The sequence below is a fragment of the Balaenoptera ricei genome, chromosome 4 (genome assembly GCF_028023285.1).
Source record: "Balaenoptera ricei isolate mBalRic1 chromosome 4, mBalRic1.hap2, whole genome shotgun sequence".
Lineage (NCBI taxonomy): Eukaryota > Metazoa > Chordata > Mammalia > Artiodactyla > Balaenopteridae > Balaenoptera > Balaenoptera ricei.
This window is the reverse complement of record NC_082642.1, coordinates 135,272,398-135,297,793: the sequence shown is the minus strand read 5'-3', so window position 1 is coordinate 135,297,793 and position 25,396 is coordinate 135,272,398. Positions and strand designations below refer to the sequence as shown.

At 39.2% G+C, this 25,396-nt stretch overlaps 1 long non-coding RNA gene across 1 annotated transcript in view; it reads left to right on the top strand.

Annotated features, from left to right (window-relative positions):
- Positions 1 to 6,746: 6,746 nt before the first annotated feature.
- Positions 6,747 to 25,396, top strand: part of LOC132365511 (uncharacterized) — a 643,069-nt gene continuing 624,419 nt past the window's right edge. Inside the window, exon 1 of the long non-coding RNA XR_009503118.1 lies at positions 6,747 to 7,103. This is a non-coding gene — a long non-coding RNA (uncharacterized LOC132365511). The remainder of the gene's footprint in view (positions 7,104 to 25,396) is intronic.

Below are 25,396 nucleotides of genomic sequence, written 5' to 3'. Positions count from 1 at the left end.
GTAGAGAGAATAACCGTATTTATTTCCCATGCAGACCCTATACTTAAGGTAAAAGCACTTCTTAAATATTTAGGTTTCTATTCCTCTGTAACTAGATGGTTACTTTTCAGGATCTTTAATAGTTCAAATTAATTAATTCAAATCAAGCTTGATTGTAACTCTAATTCAGTGGTTCTTTAACCCCAGCACATTAGAAACATCAAGGTAAAAGAAAAATATGGTGCTGTTTTCCCACCCCAGAGAGTTAATATAATTGGTTTGGGGTGTGTCGTGGTCCGAACGCGGGTTGGAAAGGAATTTCCAGACACAAGGCAGAATGTAAAGAAGATAGAATTTATTAGAGGGAAGCGTCACTGCCAGAACAGAGGGCTGACTTCCTAGTAGTCTGGGGGAGTCCGAACATGTGCTATTGATCAGTTTTTATAGCCAGAAAACAAAGGAATGGTCTGAGGTGAAAATTTCGTTTACTGATTGGTCGAGGCACATATACCTTCCTTCCATAGGGTGGGAGTGGGACAGGGCATATGCCTTTCCTTATTTGGGACAGGTCCCGTTGCCCAGGTGGGCGTCACCCAGGTGGGCTCAGGAATTTCGTAACCATAGCAACGTGGTGGGGAGGGCGATTAAGAGTCTGGTAGCGGGTGTAATGCTGAAACTTTTTCAGGCGGGGTCATCCTTTGTCCTTGAAGCATCATTGTCCTTGGAGCACCACAGGGTGAGGCCTGGTCATTAATATTGTTTTGATAGTTCCCAATTGATTCTCCTGGGTTGAAGGTTGAGACCCACTATTCTAATTTACGTCCCGAGCAAACCTTTCTTCTAAAAAATAAATAAATAAATAAAGACCTAATTGACTTTCCCAATGTGGTCTCAATTTTTGATTGCACACATCTATTAGTCAAAAAAAAAAAATTAGAGCACATAAAAGTACCTGTGTATGTGTGTGTGTATGTACTACTGTACTAATATATGCTCTATATTACAAAACAGAAAAGTAGACATTTATGTAAGTATGGAAACCATTGTTCCACAGGATAAAGTCCGAATTCCTTAGCATGGAATTCAAGGTTTTCTCCAAACAGAATTTTTCTCTCTCTTTTATCATTGTTGCATGCCATCCTGTCAGTTGATTGATTGATTGATTGATATATTTCCAACTGTCTTAGGTCCACTTCCCTGGGAAATAGACTCTGAGATGGAGATGTGCATGAAGAAAGTTATTGGGAAGTGAAGGAAGTAGGATTAGGCAGAAGATGGACCCTTCAGAATGGCCCCATCTTGAGGCAAGGGGGTTAGGCTTCATATTCCCACCCTCCATCCAACACTGAGTAGTTATGTGTGTGGGTTGCCCATGGAAAGGTGGTTCTTTTTGAGAGCAAATCCTAGAGAGCCATCACCCACCCACCTGCCAGCTGCTGGGGGAATGAATGCCTCAATCCTAGAGGGGATCTGGGATGCTCACCATAGCATTCACTTCACTCCCTGCATTCATGCCTTAATACACTTCGTTCCTTACCCTGGAATATTTTACCCTCAATCTCTGCACACAGAAACCTATCATTTCCTGGAGGCCAAACTCAAAATGCCACCACCTCCTTGAAGTTTCTCTATACTTCCCTGCTAAGAGTAGTACCAGGAAACACAGTAGAGAGAGCAAGGACCTTGGTGTCACAGACACCTGGGTTTGAATACTGGGTTTTAGGGACCTTACTTGGGTAAATTACTTAACTTCTTTGAGTCCAACTGTAGCTATTGAGCCCTCTCTGCAGAAAAAAAAAAAAAAAAAAAAAAAAGAATTAACTGAAACGCTCACTCAACCAACAATACTATGACCTTGTCTTTCTAACTTTTACTTTCTCTCCTCCAGATTTCTGTAGCTTGCTTAAATGATTTAAATGACAAAATAATTAGGATGCTGTAATGATTTTTCACATTAGTTTATTCAGTTTAAAATCCTACTCTTTAAGGTAATGTTTCTACTTTTATGAAAAATGGATTTTTTTCAGCTTCATAAAAATCTGATAATAAATTAACAGATTTTTTGCACAACAACTTCATGGTGGTATGATTTATGTATGTAACAATGGATTTTTGAAGAAATCTTAATTAGGAAAATAAACTTTCATCATATATATACACACATGCACATATATGCATGACTTTTTTTAAGAAAGTATTGGTTCATGAAATTTAAAAATGTGCAGATACATGCAGTGCATCTTAACACTGGTCCATTATGCTAATGTATGTATTAGATACATATATATTAACATGTAATATAAATATACTAATATTATAATGTTCATTAACTTCTTTTGTAAAGATCAATTATTTGTTGAGCACCGATAGCAACTATAATACAGAAAACTTTAAAATTTGTGCTGTTAGAGAAGCAAAGATAGATGAAATGGGATCCCTACTGTGAAGGAGCTTAACGTTATTTAACTGATGAAAAAGTAAACAATAATAAATATTTCAAACAACATTTTTTTTAAAAAAGTAATTAATTATTTATTTTTGGCTGCGTTGGGTCGTCATCGCTGCACGCGGACTTTTTCTCTTCGTTGCGGTGCGCGGGCTTCTCATTGCAGTGACTTCTCTTGTTGTGGCTCGTGGGCTTCAGTAGTTGTGGCGCCAGGGCTTCGTTGCTCCGGGGCATGTGGGATCTTCCCAAACCAGGGAATCAAACCCATGTCCCCCGCATTGGCAGGCAGATTCTTAACCACTGTGCCACCAGGGAAGTCCCACAACATTTTTTTTAAAAGGAGATCTGTAGGAAATGGTTTAGATCATTTATGTAATTGGTACTGACATTGCTGAACATACCATAGAATTTCACAGGCCAGGCTGGTCTGGAGACGTTCTCTCAAAGGATGGATAGGATTTAGATAGGGCGTAAACTCCCTGATGAGTACTGACCTGATCTGGTATAACCTGTAGCTCATACACTGCTTAATATATACTTAGGCCCTCAGTTAAAAAAAAAAGGAACAGACACACGTAATTTAAATAAATGCTGAGTGTATAAATTGGATAGTTGGAGAGGAACGGGGAAGGAAGGATTCCAGACCGATGGTAGAGTTTGAGGGAAACCACAGAGGTGACAGAGTTCAGGTCACACAGGGAGGTAAGAGTGAAAGTATTTGGTGGAAGTGGAGCCTCTTACAGGAGCAGAAAGGTCAAGGGGGTCAGTAGCAGAAGGGAGGGTGGGGGAGAGTTTGGTAGACCTTAAATAATACGTTCTCCTTGTGTGAAACAGGAGAATGCATAAGGTGGTGCTAAGGAAACACAGAGCTGAGCAAGCTGGCTTTCAAGACCCAGGATTTATATGGGTTAAGTCTGAATTCCTCAACCAGACTTCCATTCTTAAATTTCTCAAGTCTCTCTTCACTCCTTAATCTCATTTTCCTGTTCCTCTGACATTCCCACGTGGTCACTATACACACTTGCAAATCCCCCAGTTAGAATTAATCTTCTCATATTCTCAAAGCTCTACGTTTAATCCATGGTTATAGCCCTTGTGAGTTTGCCTTTTGAGGAAACGAGTGTCTCAGGCACCAGATTGCATGCGTGTAGAGAGCACAGATCACATGTGGTTCACCTTTGTACTCACCTCCTTCCAGCACTCAGTACAGGTGAGTATTGAGTGAAGGTTATTTGAAAGAGAGATTTCTTACTAGAAGCTAGTGAAAATGCTGAACGCCATTTCCTCTTATCAGCTGACATTAATACACATTACAAGTAGGCCCAACATAAAAAGGTGCTTAATGAATGGTAAAAGGCAGCGTCATATAAATTCCTCTGTTTAAAGAATTATTTCTACCCGAATCACAAGATGTTTTTGATCAAACTAACATAAGCAGTTATGTTAAGTCTTAGAAATGTTTGACAGGGGTGAAAAAGAATTATGACAAAGGTCAGTTACACTAGGAAAAAAACTTCTCTGACTGAAAGAACACTTTTACAAATGGTAATAAGTAAACCTCTTGCTACTAGATTTTATGAACTTTCTGCATTGGTTGTATTAAAGAGAAGCAATATTGTAAATCAACTGTACTTTAATAAAAAAAAGAAAAGTAATTTTTTTATAGCTTGATTAAAATAAATAGAAGGAATGGTCATGAAAATCATACTTGGCTTTCTGTTGTTTATGAAGGTCATGTTGTCAGCTGTTTGGGAAGAAGGGCTGGACTTTATTCCATGGGTTAATAAATGTTATCAACATTTTACAAGACAGAAACTTTTTTTTTTTTAAATTTATTTATGTTTGGCTGCATTGGGTCTTTTTTGCTGGCGCCGGCTTTCTCTAGTTGTGGTGAGCAGGGGCTACTCTTCGCTGCGGTGTGTGGGCTTCTCATTGCGGTGGCTTCTCTTGTTGCGGAGCACGGGCTCTAGCGTGTGGGCTTCAGTAGTTGTGGCACGCGGGCTCAGTAGTTGTGGCTTGCGGGCTCTAGAGCGCAGGCTCAGTAGTTGTGGCACACGGGCTTAGTTGCTCCGTGGCATGTGGAATCTTCCTGGACCAGGGCTCGAACCCGTGTCCCCTGCATTGGCAGGCGGATTCTTAAGTGTGCCACCAGGGAAGTCCAAGACAGAAACTTTTAATGAAACTAGTGTTTTTATTGCCTAGTTCATAGTTGGTTTCGAATGTCTGTCTGTTTTGTGCTTACATTGATTACTAAGTGTACTTTCATGTCAGGGATAGAGAGAGAGCCACCAGATGGAGGCCAAGAAAAACATAAGCCTGGGCTATTCATTAATGAATAACCAGCAGGAATGTATGAATAACACAATGCACAATAATCTACTTATGTTGAAAAATGTTTATTGATCATTCCCAGAGGGCCCAGGCTATGTGACTGTGTCATTCATACTTTTAAAATTCTCTTTGGTAAATATGCAACTGCAAGGAATGCCCTATAGAGCTCAACTCCAGGGAATATAATGAAAATAGTGCTTTCTGGAGTTGGGGAACATGGCAGCCCTGCCCATCATAGAAAGTGTTCAGTAGTGATTCCTGAATGAAGGAATGACTGAATTCAAAGGTATAATGTTAGTCTAAACAGTGTGACCCATAGATAAACATGGCAGTGTCAAATTAGCCATCCCAGACACTTAAGAAAATGTGCCTCCCCAGGAAAGTGAGTTAAAAAAAAATGTCCACATAAAATCACTTGCAAATATGTTTCCTGATGGAAATACCAGGGACAAGTTCAACATCAATATGAAAGTTTAGAAAATTACTTCTGAATATTGGTGCTCCCCTTCTTCACACACTGCCCTCTTCCACTCTGCCATCCCTGGGGTCTGGAGCTGCACTTTCGTGTGAGTAAGAAGCATTAGTGGGTCATAAGAGCTATTTTTAATACACAGACATGTGAGAGAGATGTTTGGTAGAGGATTTGCTTGCCAGCAACTGGATTCGTGAAAGTCCAGGCTTCGAGCCAGATTCTGGGGTGAAGTAGAAATGAGGACTAGACAGAAGAGCTGATAGGCTTTTCAGACTAGAAGAGAGAGACTGCAGATGTAAAATTAGGGTTTAATTTGAGTAGTAATTTAGAGTAGGTGTTGATTTAGGAAGATCTAAAAGATATAGAATTAATGGAAAGGTTAATGATGGGCCTCTTGAAGTAAAAGAATGATGACATTATGGAATACCCTTAACTCCTAATCATTATATATTTTAATACCTAGGTGCTAAAAAGTAGTAGCTAAACATAAACAGTGGTACATTTTTAAATAGTAGATTTCTTCCCTTCTCTGAATTTCTAACCTTATTTCATCAACATGAACCTAATTTGAACGTAAAGGAACTTCATACTAAGCAGCGAAGCAGAGACTATTAATTTTTCAATTTATGAGTAGAGGAGTACTTATTGAGACTGGAGAATTATTATTTGTGTGCTTATTTAACGTATTTATCTGTTTAATTGGTGCCTTGTTCCACAGACAGTTTAGGCAGAAATGATGGGTAATTTAGGACAACATGGCATCGATGTAAAACTACCTCACCTACTCATCTCACATATCTAAAACCCAGATGGGAAACTAGGATAATCCCCCAAGTCTCACTGCATATAAATAGATGTTACAAGATTCATGCATTAAGTCAGTCATAAAAAACCACTTAGGCCCTCACTCATTGTTTATTTACTTAAATTTTAGACATAATTATACAATAAGCGTAGTTATCTGGGTTTATGTAGCCCACAGGAGACTAGAGCAGTGCATTGCTGCACATTTCCTTGGCATTAACAATTATACAAAGGGCTTTCACATCCATTATTAGCTGCTTGAGGCAGATACAGCGATAACATCAAGAAGTGACAGTTGACTGCCTGACAGCCCCGAGAAGACAGAAGAATTCTAAGCAGTTGGCATATAAACCACAAGAATACACTAGTCTACTGCCATGATGACGGGGGGTGGGGGGGGGGGAAAGGCAGGCATCACTCTCCCCAGGGGGCATCATCACTACAGTCCAGACTCAGAACCCCAAAGAACACAGAAGTCATCCAGGCCAGCCTCCCAGTCAGCGCATGGTTCATCTTTACAGTTTTCCTCTCAGGTGGTTAGACAGCCTCTGTTAATGTGTCACTACTGGTGAGATTCTCTATAGTTGACCAGGAATATGGTAATGATTAATTTTATGTGTCAGCTTGGCTGGGCTGTGGTGCCCAGATGTGTCATCAAACATCATTCTGGATGTCTCTGTTGGATGAATTAACATTTAAATTGGTGGACTTTGAGTGAAGCAGATTGCCTTCCATATTTTGGGTGTGGGCCTCATCTAATCAGTTGAAGGCCTGATTAGAAGAAAAGGCTGAGCTCCCCTGAGACAGAGGGAATTCCACAGGAGATGGCTTTTAAACCATTTTTTTTTCTTTTGACCACAATGCATTTCATGCGGAATCTTAGTTCCCCGACTAGGGATTTGACCCATGGCCCCTGCAGTGGAAGTGCAGAGTCCTAACCACTGGACTGCCAAGGAATTTCCATCCATAGGAGATGGCTTTTAGAAGTGAACTACAACATTGGCTCCTCTCCGCGTCTCTAGCCTGCTGGCCCACCCTGCAGATTTTGGACTTGCCTGTCTCCATAATCACGTGAGCCAGTTGTTAAAATAAATCGTTTTATGCCTATCTGTCTATCATCTATCTATCTATCTATCTATCTATCTATCTATCTATCTATCTTTCATCTGTCTATCTATCTCCTATTGGTTCTGTTTCTTTGGAGACCCCTAAATACAGAATCTTTGAAATTAGAATGTAATACATTGTGTAGCTCTGATTGTGTCATTACTTTGTTAAAAATTCTTGATGGAAAATGTTCTTTGTAGCATTGTTTATAATAGCAATAATTAACCTAAATATACATCAATAGTGAATTGGATAAATGAATCGATATGATGGGACATACTCCACACACTAGAATACTATGATTCCACAGAAGATGATTGAGATAGAGCTACATCTATGTGTAATGACATAAAAAGATGTCTAAGATATATTGTTAGTGAAAAATTGTAAGTTACAGTGAAGTACATATGATTCCATTTATGTGGAAATAGTTATATATGGTATAGTCCTACAGGAAACTAGTATAATTAAAAAAGCTAACACTGCTAACACTGAGGGCTTTCTATGTGCGTGCTTCCTATGTTCAAGGAGCTTTACGTGTATTAATTCTTTTCATTCAATTCAACAAATATTTATTACATGCTGTGCTAAATGATAGGCATTCAACAGTAAATGAGATCAGTGATTCTCAACCTGGGGTGATTTTGCCCCCCAGGAGACACTTAGCCATGTCTGGAAACATTTTTTGTTATCACAAGAGTTTGCATATATGGGAGTTGCTACTAGTGAATAGAAGCCAAGGGATGCTGTTACATATCCTACAATGCACAAGACAGCTCCCCAGAGCAAAGAATTATTCAACCTAAAATGTCAACAGTGCAGAGGTTTAGAAGCCTTGAACAAGACAAAATCCCTGCCTTCATGGATTTAGCAATTGTTATTTAATTCTCATAACACCTCTGTTAGGTAAGCACTATTATTATCTGTTATTATAGATGAGGAACCTGAGCCACAAAAAGGTTAAGTAAAGATACAAGCTAAATTGTTCATGGATACGTCTGGGAATTGGGTTTGGGGGTGACCTTTCACCTTGTACATAATATATTTTGATATCTCTGTTTTTTAAATAATAAACTTGATTTACTTTAAAAAATTATTTTTCTAATTAAAATTTGAGTTGAAAAGAATTTAAAAATGCTTTATCACTCCCAATTGCCTGTTTAAAACAATGTAATATCCTCAACTTAGATTTCCAAGCCCGCCATGGTCTGGTTCCATCTACTTTTCCAACTCCCTTGCTTTCTGCCTCACACATGCCACATTCCAGCTGCAGTAGGTTAATATCTCTTTTTGGGAGGCCTGTAGTTTGGTTTGCTTATCTTTCTATTACCTGTGAAGCTAAATCGGATCTTGCATATAAATTGTGAACCAAAGTGAATTGCAAAGATGAGTTCCTCTTATACTGAGTCAAAATCCACTTCCCAAAAATAATTTTTACCTGTTGGTCCTGGTTTTCTGCTTTTGGTATTTACAATTTATATCTAAGGCATTTTCACGAGACAACACTACTGACGTTTCAATATTTATCTTCTCTAAGTTTTCTCTTTGTAAGTGAAGCCTCTCTAATTCTTTCAGTCATTTCCCTGACTGGACCTTATTTCAAGACCATTTACCATCCTAACTGCTCTAGAATGCTCTACTTTGCCGATATCCTGCCTAAAGTCAGCATTCAGGGGTGAAATGAGTAGTTAGAAAGCAAACAATCTCTTACTGCTTATTTTTTCTGAAATTTGCACAGGTAAGTAGACTTTCATTACACTCAGTTACTTGGTGGTTGTGTCACACATCACTGAGTCACAGCTCACCGTGATAATAAGAGATGTTTATCACGGGGCTGAGTCATCAATAAAACATTAAGTCATATTCAGCACACTCTGCTTAAGAAAGCAGGGATTGAGACACAGATGTAGAGAACAAACGTATGGACACCAAGGGGGGAAAACTGTGGTGGGGTGGGGATGGTGGTGTGCTGAATTGGGCGATTGGGATTGTCATGTATACAGTGATGTGTATAAAACTGATGACTGATTAAAAAAAATAAAATAAAAAAAAAAGAAGGCAGGGAAATGTTTAATGCAATTTATATTTTTATATACAACAGATACAAATTCTTTTCAAAATTGATGTTTGGGATTAACATATACATATTACTATATATGAAATAGATAACCAAAAAGAACCTACTGTTTGGCACAGGGAACTATACTCAGTATTTTGTAATAACCTATAAGGGAAAAGAATCTGAGAAAGACTATATATATATATATGTATATATATTTATATATACATATATATATATATATATATATATATACACACACACACATATAAAACAGAGTCACTTTGCTGTACACCTGAAACTAACACAACGTTGTAAGTCAACTATACTTCAATAAAGAAAAAGAAAAAAATACAATTATATACAGATTAAAAAAAAAGATGCTCATGCAACTATCTGAAGCACTAAATTCTACAACCCCCCACCCCAACTCCTCCAAGGATCTGAGACAACATTTAATTGTGCCATGAATCAGAATGAATCAAGAGAAACCTTTTTAGAGCACAGTGAGAATCCTGAAGATTAAAGATAGACTGTGTATGCCAGTGATTTCAAAGCTTGTTTTGAAATAACCCCCGAAGATTTAGAATAAAAAAAAGTTACATGGTTTGCCAAAGGTCACTTAAGAAATCAATGACACAGTCCTAAATGCCAGGTCAGGGTTTGAAATGCTCAAAATAAAATGGTCTTTAAATAGTTTACCTCTAAAAAATTGAGCATTTAGGAGATTATGTGTTTGTGTGGACAAATAATTGGCATGCACTCAGCTGGGTGTTATGTCTCCACAAACCCTTTATTTCTGTAGTTGACTTATCTATGAAATGCTTGGTTTTTCATCTCATGTTAGAAGCTATTCTTTCTACAACAATTTGAAATATATAATAGCTAACAGTGAATACCTTTAGCAGTACTTCAAGCAACCAAAATTTTATCATTTACCTTCTTTTTTTTTCTTGTTTTTGGCTGTGGTGAAGCTTGTGGGATCTTTGTTCCCCAACCAGGGGTTGAACCTGGGTCCTTGTCAGTGAAAGTGCTGAATCCTAACCACTGGACCACCAGGGAATTCCCTCATTTACCTTTTTCATCTGTTCTCTTCTAAGCAACAAGGCTCATCTTCTAGCAGTAGTCTGATCATGTTACTGCCCTTCTCAAAAGCCTTCAGGGGCTCCCAAATGTTTTTGAAATTAAATGAAGATTTGGAGTAATGGACTTCAAGACCCTCTTAGGAGTTGACCTTCCTTTATTGTGAAATTACAAAGCTGTAATTTTCCTTGTGTGTGGTGTTTCCACCCAGGCAGGAGAGATTGACTACTTTCCCCCAAACAAGACTCACCACCTCTGAAATTTGAGGATGTGCTTGCTATGTTAGTTCATGCTTTGCAAGAGCTCTCTCTAGAGTTATGAATTATCTCAAATGGCATTAAGTTTAATAGTTCAAATGAATTCATTTAAGCCACCTCTTCACAAACTAAAAATGCAGTGGAATCAAGGTTCAGAGAAGGTGTCTGAGGACCCTGCTTTACTAGGAAGAAAGTTCTGGAATGAACACCTATTTTCTGACTACTCTTATCAACCCTCTGTGTATTAATTTTTCATTATGTCCTCACTCTGAACCTCTTCCTGCAAGAGACTGAATACAGAGAACATAGTAAAAATAATAGTTAATGCTTGTTGAATGCTTCAGATATGTCGGGACTCTTTATCCCTAATCTTCATAGTAATTATACCAGGCAGAGATGGATCCACTTTTTATTTTATTTTATTTATTTTTAAAAATTTATTTATTTATTTATTTTTGGCTGCGTTGGGTCTTCGTTGCTCTGTGCAGGCTTTCTCTAGTTGCGGCGAGCAGGGGCTACTCTTCGTTGTGGTGTGCAGGCTTCCCATTGCCGTGGCTTCTCTAGTTGCAGAGCACGGGCTCTAGATGCACAGGCTGCAGTAGTTGTGGCGCATGGGCTCAGTAGTTGTGGCTCATAGGCTCTAGAGTGCAGGCTCAGTAGTTGTGTTGTGGTGCACGGGCTGAGCACATGGGATCTTCCCGGACCAGGGCTTGAACCCGTGACCCTTGCATTGGCAGGAGGATTCTTAACCACTGCACCACCAGGTAAGTCCCTGATCTACTTATTTTAAAGCTGTAAAATTGGCTGAGAGAAGTTTAGTAATTGCTCAGGGTCCCACAAGTATCAAGTGCCTAGGAAGGGAAACAAAAGAAAATTTGCAACTAGTTAGATACCAGTATACCTTTCGGGGAGGGTAGAAGAGGGAGATTTGTGGGAGGATGTGTGGTAAAATATCCAAGAATCATACATGGATTCTGTTAGGAAAAAATGTAAGAATTTTGGATTAAGAGGAAAATGTGAAGGAATGGGTTTTGGGGGTGAGTTTTCCTGACTAAACCTGAGTCAGATTTATTTTGAAATTAGAACCATTTGAATTTTTTAAAAAACAAACTGATAGAAAAGAGACTAGATGGTGGATAGGAGGTTTTACCATGTATCCTTAGGCACAAAATTCAACTTGAAATGAAAAACGGAAATTTATGTGTATGTGTGTGTATAAAAACAGGAAGCTAAGAAATCTATTCTGAAAGTATGTCACAAAATTATGTTAGTTGCTATATGATGAGGGTCATAAAGTGAGGTAGAGGACTATGTATTGAAGGATTAATCTGTATGTTAAACGTTGAGAAGTAGTATAAAATGATTGCTATGTGAAAATAGAAATCAAATAATAAGGCAAGCAGTTTTTGTTTGTTTGTTTTATTTTTATTTTTAAGGCAAGGAGTTTTTATCCCGGATAAGACTATATTTCTCTAAGTCGTGGAACCTAAAGTCCATCTGAAAATAGAGTTGGAGGGAGGGTGAAGAGACTAGACCTGTTGCTAGGAAAACAAGGCAGCAACAAAATTTCCTTTGTCTCTTGCTCCTCTGCCAATAAATAGTAGCTGACCTTTCTCATTGTCATCCCCAATTTAATTTTTTAAATATTCTAAATATGCAAGGTAAATTTGAGAAAAATTTGGCCTCTTGCTCCAGTGTAATTTCCATTCTCAGTTCCTGTGAACCAGGGAGTTCTCTTTTTTCTTTCTCAGGGATAAGGCTTGAAGGGTGCCTTCAATACATGCTCATGACCAGTGTAAGATTTATACAGGGAAGAAATTACAAGTAAATAAAGTTGCTAAATAGTCCAGCTTTGTCTGATTTAGAAACAAATCTCAAATTTTCACTAGCTCTCTTCATTCAGCCAAGCTACTTCCTGCACAGGTTCCTCCTTTACCTGGCAATAGAAATCTTTTTTATTTCTTCTTCCCATTACTTCTCACTATGCCTATTTTGAGGTGCCACCATACACAGCTTGTGGTTGCTTTACTTTCAGGCCAGCTGATCTTACCCAGAGTGGTCATCTTAAGTAAGCAGTTTCTTCTAAATCTGTTGACTTCCTCGTCATTCCTTCTATAATGAATCCCACTGTTTCATTAGACTTTACAGGATTTATCTCCTCATCTTTACAGAAATAATTTGTTCTTAATTGAGTATGATGTAACAAAAAGAGAACTACATGGTATGTTGAGAAACCTTGGTGATTCTCAGTGTGTCCCCTGCCCACCCACCCAAGTGACTTCACATCCCATGTTTGCATCATCAGCAACATGAAGGAATAGGATTATATCAGTTGTTCTCAACTCTGGGTGCATATTAGAAGCATCTGGGGAACTTTAAAAAATACTGCTACTTAGGACTTCCCTGGTGGCACAGTGGTTAAGAATCCATCTGCCAATGCAGGGGACACAGTTTCGAGCCCTGGTCCGGGAAGATCGCACATGCCGCGGAGCAACTAAGCCCGTGTGCCACAACTACTGAAGGCCACGTGCCTAGAGCCCATGCTCCGCCACGGCAATGAGAAGCCTGCGCAACACGACGAAGAGTAGCCCCCGCTCGCTGCAACTAGAGAAAAGCCCGCGCTCAGCAATGAAGACCCAACGCAGCCGAAAATAAATAAATAAATTTATTTAAAAAAAAAAATACTGCTACTTGGCTATACCAGATAAGCTGAATCAGATTACCCTTGAGGTAAGACCTGGGCATTGGTATTATAGTAAATGGTCAAACCAACATTAGAAGCCACTGGATGACTGATTTCGTGGGCCTTTCCAACTTTATGCTTCCCTTATTCTTATGCTTACTGACTTGGACTCCTTCTCTTACCTAATCTTTATAGATGGTAAAGGAGGAGGGCTTTCTTTATTTGATTAATTAATAGTTACAGATGTGAGCTATGAAGTCATTATGTGACATTTTAACCATACTGATTTGAGAAAAATAAGTACAGTAGAGAGAGGAGTTTGTGTCCCAAATCTCTTAAGGTTTTCTTGAAAAGGTTAATTTCTGGCAATTCCCTGGTGGTCCAGTGGTTTAGGACTCCTCACTTTCATTGCTGAGGGCCCAGGTTTGATCCCTGGTCTTGGGGAACTAAGATCTCACAAGCCCTGTGGCGTGGCCAAAAAAAAAAAAAAACACGTTAATTTCCATTTCCATAATTTTTTTTAATGTCCCCTATACGCTAAATGTACAATTAAGATGCCTTCCATGGTGTCTTTACTGAGGGAGATAGTCCAGAAAGAAGAAGAAAACCAGGGATTCACAGAGGTATGCATGAGCTGCAGTGGAGCCGAGAGAAAGGGCACCTGTCCCACACTAGGGCACAGGGGAGACTTCCCTACAATTCTGTGCCTGAAACTGTGAGTACAGGTATCTAGAGGAAAAGGAGGTGGACATTGGAGAGCGGGGTAACAGGGAAGATGTGATGTCCTCTGAGAAGTGCAAGGAGTTCAATGTACTGCCGGCAGTTTGGCGTGATAAGGATAGAGAACTTATTGGGGAGCATGCTGTGAAGACCATATTTGAACTTTATCCATGTAATTATCTCTCCTCATTTCCCTAGAGCTTAATGCAATCACTTAACCTTTCCCCACCACTACAGCATTAATGAGATGTTTTCAGAAATGTACATTATTCTATTTAAATAAACTGAATAATAAACTCTATAAGAAAATAATTCAAAACATGCTTATAGCAGATTCCTGGTTTGGTTAAACTTGTATTCACTTTGTTAGACTTTTATACTTTTCATTCATTCCTCTTTGACCTAATATCATTATTGCACCAGAGTTTATTTCCTTAGCTTAAATTACAATTCCTTACTTCCTGTTCTAGTAACTATTTGGCTAAATAATAAATTGTTTTTCTTCACCGAAATTCTTCTTGTAAGTAGAATCAGGGTGCTTTCCTACACATACATATTTCAGCCTAAACCAAATAACCCTTAAGTAGGTACACCTGAAACTAACACAACATTGTAAATCAAGTATATTCCAATTAAAAAAGAAAAACCAACCCTTAATCAGAATGACTTTGCCATCATTCTGTAATTTATCTCCCCTGTCTCCTAGCCTCTTCTTTACTTGGAAAAAGTAAATCATCTATGAAACTTTCCATCATCACTCATTAAGCTCATATTGATTTCTGCCTCCCCTAGATTTGTGCTCCTTGATTTATTTTTAATTTTTAAATAAAAATACCCCAAATTATTTTTTTATTTTATTTTTTTTTGGCCACACCGTGTGGCATGCGGGATCTTTCTTTTTTTAAAAAAATTAATTAATTAATTAATTTATTTTTGGCTGTGTTGGGTCTTCGTTTCTGTGCAAGGGCTTTCTCTAGTTGTGGCAAGCGGGGGCCACTCTTCATCGCGGTGCACGGGCCTCTCACTATCGCGGCCTCTCTAGTTGCGGAGCACAGGCTCCAGACGTGCAGGCTCAGTAGTTGTGGCCACGGGCCTAATTGCTCGGCAGCATGTGGGATCTTCCCAGACCAGGGCTCGAACCCGTGTCCCCTGCATTGGCAGGCAGATTCTCAACCACTGTGCCACCAGGGAAGCCCCCCAAATTATTTTGTATTATTTCTATTTTATTAATTTCAACTACTTAAATGATAGTAATATAGATAACAATTAGGATATTGACCCATATTAGCCAAGAAAATCTTAAGAATTGGAGAAATAGAAGTATCAATAGTCAAAATGCTCTATAAATAAACTTGTATTAGTATTAGAAATGACTTATAGATCAGTGCAATAAAATTAACAGTCTATAAACATATCTAACCATAATTAAGTGTTTAAAAAAGATGATAATTCAAATTTAGTTGGATCAATGGACTGGTATCTAAAAGGCCTTTGACAGATCCTGGACTGGTATCTAAAACATCTTGACAAATCCAATATTCTTTCCTAATTAAAAAAAAAAAAAAAGCAAAAGAAAAGAAAAATCCCAATAAGAAACCCAAATCATCAGTGTAATAGGAAAAGATGTACATTTCTTTGACATTAAAATTTTATATGTGTGTGTGTGTGTGTGTATACACAATATACCAAAGCCAGCATCATTTTAATGAAAGATTTAGGAGTTTTTGTAATGAAAGACAAAGAACCCCATCATCATTACCAATTCTCCTAGTTGAGAAGTACTGACCAATGTAATTAGACATGAGAAATTAAGAAGAGGTGTGAATATTTGAAAGAAGGAGACAGAATTATCATCATTGGCAGATGATAATATATTAAAATCAGAGAAGTAAAAATTATTATTAGATACAATGAGGTAAATCAGTAAGGTGGTTGATTTCATACACACACAAAAATATCCAAATCAATAGTTTTCCTATATATAAAAAAGATTGGTTAGATAATATAGTGGAAGAAAGTTACCAATTGCTGTAGCAACCAAAGAAGAAAAGACACCTAGAGAAAAAATTGACAAGAAATGAGCAGAAACTAGGTAAGAAAAGTTAACACTTGAGAGACAACAGAAAAAGATCAGAAGAAATAGTCTGATTAACTGCTGGAGTTGGGCATTATATCAAGGGCATGTTCAAAATTGGTTAAGATGACTGTTTAACTGTTTTCTAAGGAGGGCAAGTTTTGGTAACTGGAGGGCCTTTTGTTTGGCTGAACATCAAGACGTGTTTGAGGAAGCAAGTGGAGGAGAAAAACTGCATTGTTTGTAAGCCACTCCCTGTTTCAGCCCCACATCAAGCTAATAATAAGAACAGACTTGTCTACTAGGGATTTTTATGTAGGGTGTGTTTTGCAAAACCTGTTCTTCACCTTTCTTATGGAAACTCCAGTTATGTTTTCCTGTTCACTAAGGATTTTGCATGAGAAGATTTTTTAAGAGCATCAGAGACATGCTGAATTCATGTATCCTGGTAGTCAGAGGCATGGGACAAACATAAAGGCAGGTATGTGGATACGGCGCTATCCCCCTGGTCCCCCACCAACTTCTAAAATTAGGGGACAGGGAGTTCCCTGGTGATGCAGTGGTTAAGAATCTGCCTGCCAATGCAAGGGACAAGGGTCCGAGCCCTGGTCCAGGAAGATCCCACATGCCGTGGAACAACTAAGCCCGTGTGCCACAACTACAGAGCCTGCTCTCTAGAGCCCATGAGCCACAACTACTGGCCCCCCGCGTGCCACAACTACTGAAGCCCATGTGCCTAGAGCCTGTGCTCTGCAACAAGAGAAGCCACGGCGATGAGAAGCCCCTGCACCGCAAGTAAGAGTAGCCCCCGCTTGCTGCAACTAGAGGAAGCCCTCACACAGCAACGAAGACCCAATGAAGCCAAAAATAAATAAATTTATAAACAAAAAATAAAATTAAAAAAAAATAAAATTAGGGGACATCTGAAATCTAGGATATCTTGGAAAAATGTTTGCAATGTTTTTGACAAATTCTAATAACCTATGCAATAAGAATTTAGTTAGGAAGAAACAAATCAAAAACTAAAAAGGCAAAGGCAATTAAAAAACTACAAGATACAAATGGTCAATAAGCATAAGAATTTATACAGCTTTACTAATAACCAAAGTAAAGCACATCCAGAGTAACACAGATATAAATGATCACCTATCAGATTGAAAACACCTATTTCTCATCTATATGAAAATGATCTTCAAATGATAAAAATTGTGAGAAAAAGAGATTATATATTGATGTTAGGATATGAATTGCCACTATTCTTCTATAAGGTAATTTATAATTTTATTTGAAAATCAAATAAATAAAGCATTATCTTTGACCCATCAATCACAATTCTGAGAATTTACACTAAATTAGATACCTGCACAAAAAAGTATGCAAAAGGATATTCATTGTAGAATTGTTTATAATTATAAAAGTTCCAAAGAATTCAAACAGTCAACATAGGGTATTTGTTAAATGACTTACGGTGCAAGCGCAGAAAAGAATACTATGCACCCATCAACAATGGTGTAGTAAATATTTATTTACTGACATGGTGAGATTTTCTATGATCTATTGCTAGGTGAAAAAGAAAATTTATACAACAAAATCTACATGTTTAGACATTTAGGAGGTAAAATTGTTAATCTACCTTAATGATTTAATGATTTCTATGCTTCTCTATGTTTTCTCTCTTGTAATGAAATAAACATGATTAACTTCTATGATGATAATGATAAAGAAAGACTTATGCCCCCATCAGATCTCTTCTATTTTCCTATTCCCTGAACAATATTGGTCTGATATTCTTCCTTCACTCAAGTGTGTAACTTTAAACCCTATTCATTTAAAGTGAAGCAACAGCTTCTCTCCCTCCCTGTCAGGGAGCTACATCTTTCCTTGTATTCTTTTGGCATGAAACAGCTGGAAGGAGGGTGGGCCAGTGTCTTCTCACCAGCCTCAATGGTGTTTACAGGTAAGAACATTACTATTTTGGCATCTGTTCCAACACAGTCACCCTAGGCGATTCTCCTGAACCAAAAACTTTGTGTGCAGGGGCGGGGGCGGGCGGGCTGTTAGAAGAGCCAGTAGAGCAGAAAAAGAAGCGCTGGATGAGAGCTCCTGAGAATGTATACCTATACACTTTTAGACAGAAGACCTGAAACCAATCCGGTACACAGACTACGGACAATCAGACCATTTCTCTTGCAACTTTTCAATGTATTTTACAAACCAAACCAGTGTTTGCAGATACGCTTGAGTTTAAACCCAAGTGAGATACTATTTAAGATGCCATTCAATGTACCTGTTGAAAAGACAGAATAAATGCTGTTGGGAACATGGGAATTGAGAAAGGCAAGGCACTTGGGTCAGCTAAGCCAGTTTTCCAGCCATGTAATTTGATGTTTTAAATGTTAACACGTCTTTTCACCAACAAAAAAATTATGGGGTAGCCTAGACACAGAGAAGTCACTCAAATCTTAAATGTAGGATACAGAGAGAGGACAGAATCTTAGCAGAGAAATACTTTAGCAGCATCTGGGTCCTTTGAAGTACTTTAAGTGTATGTGCAGTAGAATTTACACTATAAGAGAATGTAACTTGCCATAAGTGTTTGTTCTTATGTGTGTGCAAACTTGTGCAGATGATGAAGGAATAAAGGTGTGTTTGCTCCAATCTGTGTTCCTTTGAGTCAGACTGTTTTTAGTGACATTAACCCTGAATTGCTAATGAATCTCACCTACTTTCCTGATTTGTTAGTAAATGATTGGGCTAAAAATTTATTTTAAAAAAGCCGACAGAAAGGTAGCTAATAAAGTACTTGAGTTGGCCCAGCAGATCATGAAATTTGCCATATTGACTGGTTACTAGGTTCAGAGTAGGTTTTCTAGAGACTTATTGGGGAGGCAGGAATGGAGCATGATACATACCTTTATTTATGCCTTTTACTGTCACTAAGAAAAATGCTGGTTACTACAAAAGTGTCTGGATATTTCAATATTTTTCTGCAAGTTTTATATTATACTTTCTGTACTCCCCATTTCCTAGCGGGGAAGGAAAGGATAGAACTGAGTGATAAGCTAGACAATGGGAGTGGTTTAGTGGGCCATAGTGTCTTTGTTTTGTGTTTCCAGCATTTGCCTACCCTTAAGGAAATCACAGTACGTGGCATATAAGCAGGGCAAAGGATTCACTACTTAGCACTTAAATCAGCAAGTCACCTTAATTGGCATCCCTGTGGTAGCTGTAAGGAAACTCCAGAAGATTTTCTGTGAATGAGATGAGCTGGACACATTAGCTTGCTTCCAACTGAGAGACATTTTGTCTACTTTCTGAGGGCTCTCCAGATGACTTTTAAGATGCTCCTAGGCCATCCCAGTTTCCATAATGATGCTTGCTGTCTACAGCTAGCTAAGCTTATTTCATTATGATTTGTCGAAAGTTAACTGAGAGGAGTAGCCAAGAACTAAGAAAATAGGCATAAAATGAAAGAGGAAGAAAAAATTTGAATGGGTACAATTGGTGGCCTAACCAGGAATGAAAATGGGCTCCGGAGTGAAATGAAAGGAATAAAAATAAGAACACAGTTGGGTAAACAGATCAAGGCAAATATGGCTCTTGAGCCCATTACGTTTTTAAAATTGAGAGTGATAAACATATTGAATGTCCTTTATTCTAGGGACCTTTTCCCAAAGGACAGAATTCGGGTTCTCAAGGAGTGAGCTCTCTGTCTTTCAAGTCTGTCCCAGTCTTTTTCACAGTGTCAGAAGAAGGGTGCATGAAAAGTTGACAGTACTCTAATTCCCTACGTGGCACTAGTAAGTCTAGATCCTGCTGACTAGAGCAGTTCACTCCCAGAGGACTGTGACCCCATAAAACAACGGGCATTGCCTGAAAGGGAGGTATTGTTGGTAGGTAAGCCAGCGTCCTAGGGGCTGGGACTTGGCCAGCATCTCATATGACAAACACGCTGCTGATTCACTTCTGTTTGTTTTCCCAGACAGAAAGGATCACAACACATTTTAGGGCCAATGCAAAAAACTTTGCCTTCTTGCGTTGTATGTATTGTAATGTATTATTAGCTTGCTCTCAATGGTGAGATATTCTAAATTGCTAAACAAGACAACAATATCCAACTTAAAAAACAAAACCAAAAACAAAACCCAGTTAAAAGCTCAATTGGCCAAGAGGTTATTTAATTATTACTTTTGTAAAGTGATCATCAGTGTTGGTTTTTTTGTTTTGTTTTGTTTTGTTTTTGCAGGGGAAGAGGGGAGACTTGGGGTGTTGCCAAAGGAGAAAACATTCTATACTTCAGTAAATATTTTCTTCGCTTCCTTTCACCAGGCAGTTCTGATTTAGTGGGACACATACTAGATTAAACTTGGATAGTAACTGTGCTACTTTGGGCAAATCATTTAATCTTCCTGAGCTCCAGTTCATTCATTTATAAAATGACGATAACAATACTTCCACTGACTCCTGCACAATGTGGTTAAAATGATTAAATGAGATATTATATGAAAGCATTTATCAGCTGCAAGGCATGACACTGCTGTGAAGTCTGGAGGGGTCATCTTTGTTTTCCTTGGAGCAGATGCTTGTCCTGGGGCACTGGGGAAGTAGGGGAGACCCCACACCAGTTCTGTCTCATCACCCCAGGTCTGAAAGGCTGGAAGGAGAATCAAGGGTGGATCTTTAGTTGACAACTCCCATTTCTCCATTAATATGCAGAGAGAAATAATTTTCAGCCTTCTCCTTTCCATGAAGTAAGAGTCCTTTCCTCTAAATGTTAGAGAAGCTCATTAACTACCTGGGCTTTTCTCCAGTTCTGCTATTTGATCTAGACCCGTGTTCTCCCAGTACAGTAGCCACTAGTGACTTGAGGTTATTGAGCTCTAGAGATCTGGCTGCTCAAAACTGTGTGGAGACAATAGTCCAAAAAAATGTAAAATATCTTAATATTTTTAACATTGATTGCATGTTATCATGTTAATCTAGATATTTTGGGTTAAATAAAATATATTAAAATAAATTTTACTGTTTCTTTTGACTTTTTAACATGTGGCTACTATAAAATTTATAATGCCATATATGGGTCACTTTGTATTTCTATCGGCTAACAATGCTCCAGACAGTCAGAGGGGAAGGAAAGACATGAGTCCTGATGGCCTTATTTACATGGCTCTTGTGTTTCTCAGTCTCTATCTGCCCTAGTGCGGGGCTCTCTTTCCTTATGAGTCCAGTTCTTGGGCAGCCAGTTCATTCGAGAAGAACATGAAGAAATCAGAGATCAATAGGAAGTCCATTCCATCACCCTGACAGCACATGGCACAGAGTAGCCACCTAGTATGCATTCATTCATTCATTCAATTTTGCATTAAATAAAAATAGACAAATTTGGTAAGCTCATATCTTTTTTTTTTTTTTTTGGCCACGCCACTCGGCTTACAGGATTTCAGTTCCCTGACCAAGGATTGAACACAGGCCCACGGCAGTGAAAGCGGCAAATCCTAACCATTAGACCACCAGGGAACTCCCTGTAAACTCATATCTTGAAAATTCACTCTTATGAATTCTGTAAAGGGAGCAATACTATGATCGGGTTTTGTACTGTCCTGTGTCCAAGTCACTTATTAAAATCTTATTTTATAGAAGGGTATTTACCTGCATTTCTTATCTCCCTTCTGAAGGTCTAGAAGCCTTGAAGTCATGGAATGTGTTTTACATACCTTTGTACCTAACGGGTGCAACAGCCGGTGTTGTTGAATATTATGGGTAAAATAAATAATATAATGAGTCAATTTATCTTTCTGACCAAAATGAAAATTTGAACCTAAAATGCTGTGTAATTAATTTGATGTTGATGATATATGCATTTTTAAAAATGTGGCTTAAGATACGTTGAATTGTCTTTTATCTGTCAGAAAAAAAATCTTATTTTTAAATCGCCTCTTGTGAGTGGATAAGTTCTTCCCAGATTGATTCCTGGCAGATGAAGAAACACTTATTCCCAAAGTACAATCTCCACTGACTTTTGTCATCTCAGCAGCCAATTAAAAATGGTCCCAGGAGCAAACTGACAAACCCTGTATGAAATCGGAAAACAATAAAAGAAGAACAACCATCCCATTAACCTGGCAGAGCGGGAATGAAAGCTCAGCAGGGGAATGGCACAGGTTGGGGGTAGGGAACAGCCAAACAACACAGTGAACACGCAGCAGGCTCCTGGCCCAGCAAACCCCTGGAGTCTGAAGAGCCTCCACCAGCATAGAAGGGAGGCTTGGGGGAAGGGCTGGGATCAAAGAGAAGCAGGGGAAAGAGCCAGAGCAGTGTCTGCTCTTTGAGCAAAGATAATGGAATCCTCTCTGGGGTGAAGAGAATGAACACACGGAGAGATTTAAAAATACAACAAACCCAGAGCTGATCGGACTCCTTTATTCCATGCCTCGAACTCGTCAGGATTGTCCTCCATTCAAAATCTCTCTATATTGAATTACAGGGTTAGAAAAAAATAAAAGGGCGTCCTGTTGAGTGTTTTGCAAACTGTGGGTTGCACCTCCTTAGTGTGGGAAATCAACTCAGTGGGTGGAGATTTGCGTTTCAAAAATGAAATAAAATGGGATGGAAAGTAGAAGGACTTGTAAGTACTAGGGATAAATATTGCTTTATGAAACTTTTGTCCTGTGTGTTCACGTGTATTCATGTACATGTGTGTGTGTTTGGTATCAGTAAAATATATTTCTCTTTGTGGGTATCAAACTGCAAAACTCAGTGAAAACTGATCTAGTCTATCCCTCTGCCTTGTTGAGGAATACTAAAATCAATTGTAGAAAACGAAGCCTTCAGGAATAGAGATTTCATAAATCTCCACGACTGATCCTCAGTTGAGGTATTCTTCTTGCATGCCACAAAGGTAGAAAATGTCAGACTTCATGCAGCCCCTCAACAAAAGCAGTCAAGTCTTTACGAAAGAGCTCCAGGATCAGGCATTTCATTCTGTTGAGGCTAATGCTGTTTGTCAGAAACTGTGGGCAGCCTCCCTTTTAAGCCCCCAATTAAGGAGAAGCAATGAAAAAAAAAATGGTAATAGCATGCCTCAGACGTGAGGCTTCCTCTTGGCCACTACTCATTAGAGAGCCCACAAACCATGGATTCTATTTAGGGAAAGTCTGGGATGGTTTGGGGGAAAAATGAAACATTCCCCTTTCTCCTTACTCCCAACTTCGCCCTCAGCTTACTTATCTCACCTTGATTTATTTCTTGAAATTTTAGTCAAATTTAGCCTGCAATTTGCTTTTTAAAAAAATTTATTTTTTATCATTTTATTTAATTAATTAATTTATTTTTGGCTGTGTTGGGTCCTTGTTGCTGCGCGCGGGCTTTTCTCTGCTTGTGGTGAGTGGTGGCTTCTCTTGTTGCGGAGCACGGGCTCTAGGCGCATGGGCTTCAGTAGTTGTGGCACGTGGGCTCAGTAGTTGTGGCTCGTTTGCTCTAGAGTGCAGGCTCAGTAGTTGTGGCACACGGGCTTAGTTGCTCCACGGCACGTGGGATCCTCCCAGACCAGGGCTCGAACCCGTGTCCCCTGCATTGGCAGGCGGATTCTTAACCACTGCGCCACCAGGGAAGCCCCTGCAATTTGCTGTATGATTTAAAAACTGACAAGAATGAATAGAGAAAGGACCAGACAGAGAAAAGAGCAGAAACTGTCTAAAAGATTCTGGCAAAATGTGACGACATTCCCGGATTCACTCTAGAAAATCACCAGTGACAGAGTGACCTGATTGATTTCCATTTCTAAAAGTCTCAAGGAATTAAAAATAAAACCCAGCATCGACTGATGAAGCAAGGGCCAAGAACAACAGACTTCGTTATTTCCACAAAGCATCAAAGAAGATGAAAGGGGAGAGAATTGTGAGGAAAACAATTCACTGAAAGAAGTCCTGAGTAAAGTTGTGTAACAATAAAAAGGCAGATCTCTTCCCACCCATACACAAAAGAACGTACTAAAGGTTTTACAATGCTGTGGCCACTAAAAACATCTTTTAAAGATGAGCAAACTTCTTTATCGCCCCAAGAAATCAAAGTAAACCATCTGAAACCCAAGCCGTAGGAAATCCTGCTGTTCAGGTGAAGTATCCGCTGTGACACTGAAATAGCGCTATCACTTTCAGAGAGCAGGAGAGCTGCCTGTCTCAACCTTCCTTGATTCAGTTCAGTGAAACAGACATTCCCTCAGCTGTATCAGAGACATGGATTTTAGCTGTAATTATGGTCTGCTAATCTGGTGTAGCCTTAGTCAAACGAACAGAATCAGCACATTATCATTAGGGTGGCAACACAGTCTCTCTCCCTTGCTTGGAGGGAATTGGTCTGGGAGAGAGAAGACTATTGAAAAGTCGGCCAGGTCTTGCGAGCTTTGCCTCTATCTAATCTTTGAGGAGCTCAGTTTCTCCAGATGAAGAAATGTGTGCCTCCCTCTCATCTCACAGAGTTGCTGGAAAAAAACCACAAAAACGGCAGTGTTTAAACATGTCATAACTGGGCACTGAATTGCCATGCGTGAATTTGTACCATTCCATCCCCTTCCTCCCACCCATCCTGGGAAACTGGCACGGAATGGGGCTCATTCTCTGTTTTTCTGTGCTTTCTTTCCCAGGCCTTCTTTCCTCTCAGTTAAGCAAGTCTGAAGCCTTGGGAACATGCTGTCATATTTTAGCTGCAGAGGAGTATTTAAGGTTAAGTTTTTGGTTACTTTCAGAGTCCTTAATTCTTAACCCAAAAAAATGAATCTCTAATAGTGGGAATTTCCAGTTAGCTGAAAGCCAGATATTAGAGATAATTTTAAGGAAAGAGCTTGCCAATATTGCTTCAAATCATACCATGGCAGCAACACTTACCTCATTTATGAGCCGCTTACTGTGCATTTGTCTTCTTCCTTCTTCCCTCCCTACCATCACCCTCCCTCCCTCCCTCCCGCCATACCTCCCGCTATCCCTCCCTTCTTTCCTCCTTTCCTCCCTTCTTCCCTTCCTCCCTTCCTTCCTTCCTTTTTTAAAAAATAAATTTATTTATTTTATTTTATTTATTTTTGGCCGCATTTGGTCTTCTTTGCTGTGCGCGGGCTTTCTCTAGTTCTGGCGAGCGGGGGCTACTCTTCATTGCAGTACGCAGGCTTCTCTCTCATTGTGGTGGCCTCTCTTGTTGCGGAACATGGGCTCTAGGCACGTGGGCTTCAGTAGTTGTGGCACGTGGGCTCAGTAGTTGTGGCTCTTGGGCTCTAGAGTGCCACAGGCTCAGTAGTTGTGGTGCATGGGCTTAGTTGCTCTGCGGCATGTGGGATCTTCCTGGACCAGGGCTTGAACCCGTGCCCCCTGCATTGGCAGGCGGATTCTTAAC